This window comes from Canis lupus, chromosome 13 (genome assembly GCF_048164855.1).
Source record: "Canis lupus baileyi chromosome 13, mCanLup2.hap1, whole genome shotgun sequence".
NCBI classification, from domain to species: Eukaryota; Metazoa; Chordata; class Mammalia; order Carnivora; family Canidae; genus Canis; species Canis lupus.
In genome coordinates, this window is record NC_132850.1 from 56,449,806 (window position 1) to 56,462,310 (window position 12,505).

At 35.8% G+C, this 12,505-nt stretch overlaps 1 long non-coding RNA gene across 2 annotated transcripts in view; it reads right to left on the reverse strand.

The window, feature by feature from the left end:
• LOC140603141 (uncharacterized) overlaps positions 1–12,505 on the reverse strand; it is a 57,348-nt gene that overhangs the window by 12,600 nt on the left and 32,243 nt on the right. Inside the window, exons 1-2 of one of the 2 annotated variants that reach the window (XR_012006188.1) lie at positions 2,307–2,711; positions 735–966 (exon numbers count right to left, since the gene is read on the reverse strand). This is a non-coding gene — a long non-coding RNA (uncharacterized lncRNA). Of the gene's footprint in view, positions 1–734; positions 967–2,306; positions 2,712–12,505 lie in introns of those variants that run through there. The other variant, XR_012006189.1, reaches the window with a different exon arrangement.

The following is a 12,505-nucleotide window of genomic DNA, read 5'->3' on the forward strand; positions in this document are numbered from 1 at the left end:
CTCCCAGGACAGTGAAACAATAAATTCCTATTGCTATAAGCCTTAGAGTTTGGGGTAATTTGTTATGCAGCCCTAGGCAACTAATACACCAGCTTTACCGACTGAGAGACTTATTCCATACATCCTTCTTTAATCTAGCCTGCTTTTTATTTATGCCTACCCAAGAACCATAATTTTCCTTCTATTACACAGTCATTCTCCCTTCTATTCTAGTCTAAATCCTTCCCTTCCTGTGAGAGAATTTCCAGCACCCTTGATCTTGTCTGCTCTTTGCCTCAAACCTTTTGAAAATATCGATGCATAGATCATTTTTTCATGAAATCTCAAATAGTTGCCCATAATCAGAAGAATTGGAAGAGAGGAACTGAAGACTGCTTTAAAGTTAGGGGCTCAGTGTCCCAGGAGAATGAGGAATGTGGTCTCAACCTTGTATGACCTCTCTCTTTCTCTGGCCAATCAAAAGAAGGATTTGAATTTCATCTAGATGATCTCTCAGAAGCGATTGTTCTGATTCTTTGTTCTTCTCTCCGAACAGGGAGCATATAGCAGGGAGAGGGTCATCCTTAGTGTTATTTTAGTCCACTATCAGTGAAATAATTCGCCAGTACCAGACCTAATAACATTGTTAAAACTGAACCATACAGCAGAGATTTGGCTGTCAATTATTTAGGTGTTGACAACCTGCCCTTTGTGTCTTTTCCATGGAAACAAATAAAAAGATAAATACGAGTCACCTGCTGTCCTCTGAAGCTTGTCGTCGGGTAGGCTGGTGTCATGGGACTTTGCCAGTGTGTTTTGCGGCAGCACAATGACCCTGCTGAGGTGCCATCTGCACTCCGAGACCTGGAATCCTGACTACAATTACCTGCCAGTGCCAAAGTCAGGGACGGTACACGTCTTGCGTTTACAGTGACAATATTTTTTACCCCAAAATCAGGACACAGTGCCTGACAGGTACAGCTATACCTATGGGAACAATGAAACAGGATATTTAAATTCAAGACTGTCCTAGAAAATCTGAGATATATTTCAGCCTAAAGTTATCTGATCTGCTGGATGCAATTGGAATTGTGAGAGAAAAGTAAAAGATGGATTCATTCATCTTAAAAAAAAAAGTGATTAAAATAAACTTATATCAAGTATTTTAACTTCAATCTCGCTGAAAAACTATTTTATTATATTACCACATAATCTATATTATGTATTTAGATTTTATAGACATCTTTATGCTATAAAAATAAGATGAAAGAATGAAAAAAATTATTGTTGAGGAGCTGTATATATGCAATACCAGTAACTTATAACTTCCTTTTCTGTTAGGATTCAAGTCAGATTCATGATAATGGGAATAATGAGAGCTGCTCTTAGCCACTAAGCGCACTCTATGCGCTAGGCATTGGTAGGTGAGATAACACACGTATTAAGCCTCCTGCATGCCTTGTCTCATCTAATTCTCTCAATAATCCACGGGGTAGGCTTATTAACTCCACTTTGCGAATGAAAAAATTAAGCCCAAAGTCACATGGCTAGAAAAACCACAGATCAGGAATCAAACATAATTCCACCTAAATACCGATCACGGTGGTAAATAGGAAATTAGAATTCACCAGAACATTACTTAAGAGAAACTGTCCTCCACCTTTTTCTACTTGAGAGACCATGTCAACAAGCCAACCACTTCCAATTTCAAATGTTAACCATAGTTACACCCTTTTACCTTCCACATTAGAAAGAGCCATCAGTAAAGCAAGTAAATGGGAATGAAGGGAATACCCAGGAAACAGATTTGGACCATGGGACGGTTTCATTTTCAATGATGAGGATTTTATTTAAATGTGGTCCAAATATAAGAAATAGGAATATTTTATACTCAATATATTCAGTACAGAGATGTGTTATGTACTGGCACATGTATATATGATGGAGATTTTTATTTCATGAACAGGAAAACTGTGACTATTAAAAAGGGCTAATCAATCTTGTTTTTATTTTTGTGAGAACCGATTTTACTTTATTTATTTACCATACTCCCCACAATACATGTAGTTATATTAGCAGCAATACGTGATTGCTTTTTGACAAAAGACAATTTTACTGATTAAAAACCAGGCTGCTGTACTTAAATATGTAGCAGTTTCCATGGAAACAATTTTACTTTGAGTCAGAGCATATCTTGTTTTAGGGAGAGTAGTCTGTTGTTATGGCAATGGGAACTGAACTTGAGCATTTTTCCCAAAAGAAGACTAACACAGGATAGATAATAGGGTTGCCAATTATGAAGCACAGAGAAATATGAGTGTACTTACCTTAGCTTATAGAAATTCTAGCTGGTAAAGATAGTAGACACCATTTTAGTCTTGTTAGGGAATCTCTTGTTCCATGTGCCTCCATTACTTCATTTTTAATTGTAACAAATAATAATAATGTCATATTATCCTTGAAATTCTGTTCATTGAAGACAACAAATTCACATCATGGTTTCTATAGCAACCGTATATGCTGTCTCATTAAAACATTAGTATGAACAAGAAAAACATTAATATGAACTATACTAAAGATACTAGAAGAATCAAGGATACCTGGGTGGCTCAGTCAGTTAAGCATCTGCCTCTTGATTTCAGCTCAGGTCATGATCTTTGCAGCATGAGATGGAACACCCTCCCTCGCCCCATCCAGCTCCACGTTCTGCAGGGAGTCTACTTGAGATTCTTTCCTTCTCTCCCTCTGTCCCTCCCCCTGCTCATTCTTACTCTCTATCTCTCTCTCAAAAATAAATAAATAAATCTTTTTAAAAAGATACCATAAGAATCATAATTTGTCACCTATTTCATGACATTACGGCAATGATGATAATAACAAATAGTCAAAATTTATAGACTGCCATGTCTAGAATACTCTAAGATAGTTACATTCTCACATTAAAATTCTCAAAATACCTCTCTTTGTGTGAGATATTATTAATATCTTCATTGTACAGAAAAGGAAACTGAAGCACAGAGGTTAATCTATTTATCCAAGGTCACACATCAAAGAAGTGCCATAGCAAAGAACCAAACTTGTGAAGTCCATGCTCTTAACTACCTTATGTTAGCATTTCTTAATTGCTTGACAAATTAGTTTTTGTTTTCTTATATTAATATTAAATCTCAATTTAAATTTAAACTACTTTAAATTACTTTATTTTTTATTTAAATAAATTATGTTTAATATCTAGTCTTTCCAAGAGTGTGCATAAACTTCAGACAAGAATTGACAATACAAACTTGAATTTAACTGAACCAAATAAAAATAGAGTGACTCATCTCAAAAATGACCCTGTGATATTATTAGTACGTTTAATCTTAGAACTAATTAATATTTAAGTAATTTAGGGTTGTAAATGTGAGAGCCTTATTTGGAGTGAAGAGAGAAGGATTTCTTGAGGGATTATTCTGAATATATTTGTAAGTCTGAAATATATATGCAAATATGAAAATGGCAACTAAAGGATTTACTGTGATAGGTCTCTAATTAGAATTGCAAAATATTTCATTTCAGGGGCTTATGCCTTTCCTCATCAAAAATGTTCAGCCTTTTTAAACCAAAGCCGTTTTTCCTACCAGTTTGTATGTTGCAGATGAATCATGAATTCATCTCATTTTAGTCTCTTAGGCAATGATTACATAAGTATTTCAATAACACAAAATGTTCATTCCACTTTGTGTTATTGAAAACACTTGCATTATTAAAAACAAAACAAAACAAAACAAAACAAGACAGCTTTCCCTGCTACCTTGTTTCCGTGTAGACAGGTGAAGTTATGATAAATAAGTGGCATCTCAAAAGATAATGGTTGACAGGATAAAGGTTATAAACACATAAAAAAATCACTGCAATAAATATTTTCTAAATGCAGTGATATTAAAAGTATTCCCTTTTGAGTTAGAAGTAGGACAAGAATGCTGCTATTATCACCCCCTCAGCATTGCACTAAGACCTGAGCCAGCCAACTAACACAAGCAAGACTGGTTAGCAAAAGGTTATCAGATGTTCCTTTTATATTAACACTCAAAACACTTAATACTTGATATTAAGATGTTCTTAAATAAAGAACACTGCAAACAGTAATTTGCTTAAATAGCAACGTGGGTTAGTAAAAAGCCATTGCTCTAGCTAATGGCTTTTCTCATGCCTGTGCTTTGGTTAACTTGCCAATGCACGTATCCTGTGTAACCCAGTCACCCCCACCTCTTTCACAGCCCAAATCCTACACCTTCATTCTCCGACTGAGGTTACACCTCAATTATTAATTGTTCACACAATGCTTGTCCTCTACTTTCACTCTGGTTTTTGGTCTCGCACTCACAAATATGCTCAGATCTGACTCACTGATAAAATGTATCCAGCTATGACCTTGATGCTTCAAATTGCAGAGAAAAACAGGAGTTTACTTCTAGGCATGCTCACTTCCTGAAGACTGTGTAATCATTAGGTAGTCGGGAATATGGACTTGGACCTCAGAGTAAGAACAATGTTAGAGACACAAATAGCAGTTATTCACAAATGTGTATGTGTGTGTATGCTGTGATATAAAGCAATATATGATGTTCTAATATCATTCTAAATGTAACTGCAATTTACTGATTCCCAGTTAGCACATATATTGCTACAACTGAAAATCAGTTTTCAAGGTAGGAACTATCTTCATTGAACAGATAACTGAAGTCTAAGGAGAAAAAAAAATAATATGCCAAAGTGATACAATTTTTCGATTAGTAAGTAATGGATCTTGTACATGAATACAGGTCTTATGGTGGGGCGATGGGATAACTGGGTGATGGACATTAAAGAGGGCACGTGAGGCAATGAGCGCCGGGTGTTATATAAGACAGATGAATCACTGACCTCTACCTCTGAAAGCAATGATACATTATATGCTAATTAATAAATTCAAATAAGTATTTTTTTAAAAGACGTGTTCATTTCTCTATAGCGCAACATAGCTCAAAAAACTTCAAAATATTTTAGCGTATTGTAGAAAGGATGTTTTGCCTACCAAATTGATTATTATTTTGGAAGCTATGTTTTTATCTTTCTTCATTTTCTGCAAGATAACCATTACATTCTATAGTTTCATCAATTTCAATGGATCCTAAGGCTTTTTCTTTCTTCATAATCGTCATCTCTTAAGTCATATTTGTTCATATACATCCAATCTTCCCAGCTTTTTCATAATGCTATTTCTGCAGGAAACAACAGCTTTATTTTAACATTGAATACATTTGTTCTGTCTCCATCTTTGTTTCTGTTCTTTTTTCCTTTGTATACCTCTGATTGATCACCTATCTATCATCTATCATTTGTTTCATATCACTTGTGAGCATTGAAAATGGGCAGAATGTACTGTGCATTAATCATGAACAGTTTCTTTTGACTGATGTAGAATCTCTTTTTTACTTCACTTAAAAGGTATGGTTTCTATTGTGCCTAGTTTAACAGATTGATAAACTTTTTAATCAAATATATTTTCTACAACAGCCATTTCTGTATATTGTATTTGATACAAAATCACATGCAACCATCTTGCAATATATTTTTTGTAATCATTCTTTCATTCATTCCACAAACATTTTTTTGAGTCTATTATGAGAAGTGTCCTGAGCTAGGCCTTGGGTATAAGGGGTAGTGACACAAGTCTGTGCTATTAAGGAGCTTACATTCCGGGAAGACAAGGAAATAAATAGCTAGCACTTATAGTGGATTATAAATGCCATTATAGAGATAGCCAAGACTTCTTGTTTCTGATTCTGCAGAGCTTAGAAACCCCTATTCCACCATAACAGTAAGTAAAAAGCTAAATAGACTAAAAAAAAAAAATCAATGACTTTTCTAGAATATATGATAGAGTGGTGGACACAGGACAAACCAAAGCCCCCAAGATTAGAGAGACAGACAGAAGAATACAGAGAGTCATGATGTTCCTAGAGTAGAAATAGCCACTGAAACCAGTGTCAGGGTAGGAAACTTTAACTGTAGCTGATAAACTGCTGGAGGCTCAGTATGGACAAGTCAGAGAGTTAACTGATAAAGAGTTAGCACCCAAAGTTTATAAAGAACTTATCAAACTCAACACCCAAAAAAAACAAATAATCCAGTTACGAAATGGGCAGAAGACATGAATAGACATTTTTCCAAAGAAGACATGCAGATGGCCAACAGACACAGGAAGAAATGCTCCATATCACTGATCATCAGGGAAACACAAATCAATACCACGATGCCAGACCACCTCACATTTGTCAGAATGGCTACAATTAACAACACAGGAAACAATAGATGTTGGCAAGGATGTGGAGAAAGGGGAATCCTTTTGAACTATTGATGGGAATGCAAAGTGGTGCTGCCATGCTGGAAAACAGTATTGAGGTTCCTCTAAAAGTTAGAAATAGAACTTCCCTAAGATCCAGCAATCATATTACTAGGTATTTGCACAAAGGATACAAAAATGCTGATTTGAAGGGCCACATGCACTCTGATGTTTATAGCATCATTATCATCAATAGCCAAATTATGGAAAGAGTCAAAATATCCATCAATAGACGAATGGATTAAGAAGATGTGGTATGTATGTATGTATATATTTATTTATATAATGACTTATTACTTGGGCATCAAAAAGAATGAAATCTTGCCATTTGTAACTATGTGGGTGGAGTTAGAGTATATTATGCTAAGCAAAACAACTCAGTCAGAAAAACACAAATATCACATGATTTCATTTATATGTGGAATTTAAGGAACAAAACAGATGAACATAGGGAAAGAAGGAAAAAGATAAAAAGAAAAAGGGCAAACCATAAGAGACTCTTAACTATAGAGAACACACTGAGTGTTGCTAGAGGGGAGAGATGAGCTAAGTGAATGATGGGTATTAAGAGGGGACTTGTTGTGATGAGAACTGGGTGTTATATGTAAATGATGAATCACTGAATTCTACTCCTGAAACCAATATTACACTATATGTTAACTAACTAGAATACGTTAACTAACAAGAAAAACTTGAAACAAATTTTTTTTTTTAATTTTTTTTTTAAAATAGAAAACTCCAGGGGGATTCAATCATAGGGAGTGTCTCAACAATTTTGTGAATTTTACCTCTAGGAGCTTAACCAAGTTTCAGAGTAAATATGAGAGAAAAATTCCCTGAAGGCCTACTTATAGCAATTCTCTTATCAAGTACATCAAGAAAAGATTGCAAGGCATACCAGAAAGCAAAAGCCCCAGCAATTTAGGGAGACAAAGCAAATATAGCAGGGATGTTAAATTATCAGAACAGGAATTTAAAATAATAGTATGCCGAAAGCTATAATGGATAAAGTAGGCAACATGGAAGAAGAGATGGCCAATGTATACAGAAAGATAGAAATCCTAAGAAGGAACTAAAAAGAAATGCTAGTGATGAAAAACACTGTAATAAAAATGAAGAGTGGCTTTGATGGGCTTATTAGGACACTGAATTTGGCTGAGTCTGAAAACGTCTCAATAGAAACTCCTGAAACTGAAAAGGAAGGAAATAAAGTCTTGAGAAAAACAACAGCAAAATAACTGGGAACTGTAAGACAAGTACAAAAAGCATAGCATAGGCATGATGGTAGTTCCAGAAAAATAAAGAGGAAAGTAGAGAAGAAATATTGGACAATTAATAACAGAATTTCTCCAAAATAAAGTCTCCAAACCAAACCACAGACCCAGGAAGCCCAGAGAATATTGAGCAAGGCTAAAGTCAAGACTACACCTAGACATATCACTTTCAAACTGCAGAAAATTAAAGATAAAAACGTTACTGAAAGAAATCAAAGACAAAAACCACCTTGCTTATGGAGGAGCAAAGATAACAATCACAGTTAGCTTTTCCTCGTGGACAGTGCAAACAAGAATGACTTGGATGTTGAGATAAAAAAACCCACCAACCCAGAATTCTGTATCCAGTGTAATTATCCTTTAACCAGGAAGGGCAGGGGGGCCTGGATGGCTTAGTCAATTCAGCATTGGACTCTTGATTTTGGCTCAGGTCATGATCACAGGTCATGGAATTGAGCCCCACACAAGGCTCTGGGCCCAGCAGAGAGTCTGCTTGGGATTCTCTCTCCCTCTTCCTCTGCCCCTCTGGCTGCTCTCTTTCCCCACCCCGCTAAAATAAATAAATAAATTTTAAAATCTTAAAAAAAAATGAAGAAGAAATAAGGACTTTTCCAGACAAACAGAAATTGAGAGAACTGGTTGCCAGTAGATCTGCTTTGCAAACAGTGTTAAGTTCTTTAGAGAGAAGGAAAATAATATAGGTTGGAAACTCCTATCTACATAAATAAAGAGCATCTGAGAAAGAATGAGTGAAGTTAAAATACAAACTTTTATTTTCCTACACTTAATGGATCTAACAGACAATAGTTTGTTCAAAGTAGTAATATCAACAATATATTCAATGATATGTCTCTGTATGATATATATTATGACATATGTTTTTGTATATATGTATGTGTATATATGTATAAGTGAAAATAAATGGCACCAAAGATACAAGATGGGAGAGAGGAATCAGAATTATTTTCATCAAGTAATTATGCTTAGTGTAATGTTATTTACGGTAACACTTGATATGGGGTTACTTGAAAGTGGACTTGGAATCCTTGTAAATGTGTATTATAAACTCAAAGGCAACCACTGTAGAGAACTGTAAGTGATATGCTAAGAAAGGAAAGAAAATAGAATCATACAAAATGCTCAATTAAAACCACAAAAAAAAATCAGGAAAAGAGTGGAAGACAAAAATAGAATCAAAGAACAAAGGCAACAAATAGCAAATACAGTAGCAAATATAGTGGATGTTAATCCAACCATATCAGTAATTACTTTGAATAACAATGTTCTAAATACACCAGTTAAAAGACAAGGATTATCACACTGGATTAAAAAGCAAGACCTAACTATGTGTTTACTATAAGAAATCCATTTTAAATATAAAGAGACATATGGACTAAAAGTAAGTGAATAGAGGAAAATGTGCCATGTCAACATTAGTCAAAAGAAAGCAAGAGTAGCTATATAAATTTCAGACAGAGGAGACTTCAAGGCAAGGGAAGTCATTAGGGGAAAAGGAGGGCATTACATAATGATAAAGAGCTCAATTCTACATAACAAACCTTAACATGAATGCACTTCACAATGGAGCATCAAACTACGTGAGGCAAGAACTGATAAAACTGTAAGTTGAAATAGATGAATCCACTGTCATAACTGAAGTATTCAATACCCCTCTCAGAAAGGTATAGACCCAGCAGGTAGAAAATCAGGAAGGACATAGTTGAACTCAACAAGACCATCAATTAACTGAATATAATAGATATGTATAGACTACTTCATCCAATGGCAGCAGAATACATTCTTCTAAAACTCATGTAGAACATTCACCAAGATAGACCACATTCTGGACCATAACACACAACTTATGAGATTTAAAGGAATATAAATATCTAGAGAATTCTAAAGAAGCACAAATATAAGTCAGTCACTCAGTCAAGAAGGAAACATAACCTGGAAATGAAGCCTTAGACTGAGTCTTTTTATTTTATTTTATTTTATTCTTTTTTTTTAGTAAGATTTACTTACTCCCAATGTAGGGCATCAACTCATCACCCCAAGATCAAGAGTTGTATCCTCTACTTATCTGAGTCATTTTTAAAAAGGTAAGGACTTCACAAGATAGAGAAGATGATGGAGACTTTTCATGGAGAGGAAATTGTATGTGTAAAAGTACAGAAGCATGACAGCATGGAACATTCAGGAAGCCAGTCATTACTCAAGGCAGCTGTGAAGCAATGATAAGAGACAGTAAAGAAAAGAAGCAGAACCTAGATTAGGAAGTAAATCCTGTACCTGTTGGGTAGTGAAACAAGCCAGATGAAGTCGGAATGTGTGATTTTAGACTGACCTCTCTTTTGGAAGCTTTCTGCTAACAGAACAAGAAGATGACTCAGTAGGCAGTAATTGTGTGTGTGTGTGTGTGTGTGTGTGTGTGTGTGTATTTTGCTTATTTATTTTAGATGGGAAAAGTTTAAATGTTTCTCTTTGTCAAAAGGGTGAGAGGGTGAATTGATGAATAATGCTTCTACCATTCAGAGAGAATGCGATTCGGGTTAGGGTAGGAATGGTGTGTATGCAGAGGTTGGAAGGTTGGTGGTAAATATTTCTCTGTAGCTAAAAAAGAATCACTCAGATATTGGATGATCAGATCTTAGATTATCTGATTTTTCAGAAAGGTATTACATTATCTTTTCTAATAGCATAATGCAATAAAAAGCAGTACATATATATTTTCATGCGACTCATAGTTTGAAGTTTTAAATTCATTTCTGTTAGATGTTTCACACTTTACCATCATTTTTTATGATTTATCAAAAACTAATAAATTCTTGACTTTATGCTGGGGATTACTTTTTTAGATTTTAACCAGCAGCAGGAGGCAGGGAACATTGTGTCTTGCCCATCACTATATCATTATATACCTGAAATGTAGAGGTCACTCTGAACACGTTGTTAATGAATGAATTCATGCGGGATCACATTACTGAGGGGGATTGCTTATTTCCCATTCCCATTTAGCACAAGACCCACGGCGTCTCTCCTCTCTTTTGCTCTTCCCTTTCTGGAGGAAGAGTGTCTTAATCTTATTAAAGAGTTTTGAGGGGCAGCCCAGGTGGCTCAGTGGTTTAGTGCCGCATTCAGCCCAGGGCCTGATCCTGAAGACCCGGGATCGAGGCCCACATTGGGCTCCCTGCATGGAGCCTGCTCCTCCCTCTGCCTGTTTCTGCCTCTCTCTCTCTCTCACTCATGAATAAATAAATAAAATCTTTTTTAAAAAATAAATAAATAGTTTTGAAGGACAAACCTAGCATGTGATGTCCAACCCCTTCTTATTCCTTTCCCATAGCAACTAGCTTCAGTAACTCGTCAGGTATTTTTAGCCCTGCAGCTAAACAAATAAATCCCTATTCACGAATTTCAGCTTTATCAGAGGTAAAACAAATATTTTTATCTACATTTGCCAATTCTTTATCCTATTTCTCATTTGCTTCAGAACTTGAATGAGGAAGCTGGTGTTATTTACCAACATCTTTCACAGTCTGTCACATACATAGTTCAGCAAAGTAATTATAGAGCAGCTTAGTTTTAGTGGGTTCGTAGAGAAATATTTATTTCTTAATGAGGATCTGAAATAAAGTCTTTGATAGGCAGGTCTGTCCCTCACTTACTACCTGACCTTAAAAAATCAGTTATACTTTGTATAATTTAGTTTCCTCATTTCTAATATGAAAATAATCCTTCCCCTATGCACTTCACTTTAGTGATGGACACATTAATGTGAGGTTTGACATATGCCCCCTCCCAATCATTATACTATCTCCTTCTTCCAAAAGGTCATCATTAACCAGACTACCAACGCTGGAACTTAGTTTGACATATAAATGGACTTTATATAAATGGAATAACAGAGAAAGAGAGAGAGAGAGAGAGGGAGAGAGAGAGAGAGAGATTTGATTAGAACCAGGTTGGGTTTTTTTTGTTTTGTTAGGATTTTTAAATTTCTTTTTAAGTAATCTCTATACCCAACATGGGGTCAAACTCACAATACCAAGATCAAGAGTAACATTCTTTATTGGCTAAGCCAGCTACGCACCCATGAGAGACAGAGATGTGAATTTTTAAAAATTTAAGAAGGGGGGACTTGCAAAAAAAAATTAACTAAAATATTTATAAGTAAGTTTTGAATATGATGAAGCACTATACAAGTATAAGGCATTTTTATTGTAATAACTGGTGCATGTGCTCCATCCCAGCTGGCACTGTGTCTGGTAGGGCCAGTACCTTGATTATGTTTGCCTTGATCATAACAACGGCCTCCACAAAAGTCTTTTTGTCCCTCTAGAACTATTTCTGTCCCTTAGTAGTCCTCAAACTCAATGAGAAGGAGACAGGATCATTAAGGGAGAAAGGTTTATCCTCGGAAGGGAAGCCTGAGACAAAATTTGTGTTTAAATTGTTTATTTGGGAGGAAATCCCTAGAGGGCAGGAGTGAAGAAAGGAGAAAAAAACTAATGCAGAGTCATTATTAAGCAGGTCACTGGCCACAGGGAGCTGGATCTGTCTGGAACTACCGCAGACGCTACACAATGTTCAGAATCGACCTCCTCAGCTTCGGTGGAAAGACAAGTGAATCCCTTCACTCTTCTTCTTGAGAACTGCCCTCAAGAATGTTAGCTCCTCCACACAACAGAAAACAGAGGCATGGGAGCCTTGAGCTGAGACACTGTCAGCATGAAGTGACTGAAATCCTTCATGAAACTGCTCGTTGTGACCCAGGCTGAACACAGGGGTGAAGCCAAGAGGGTGTGAGACAAACCAGCAGTTGAACTGGGCAGGGGGACTTTGAATGCTATTTTTATTCTGTGGATATCGTGAAACATTTAGA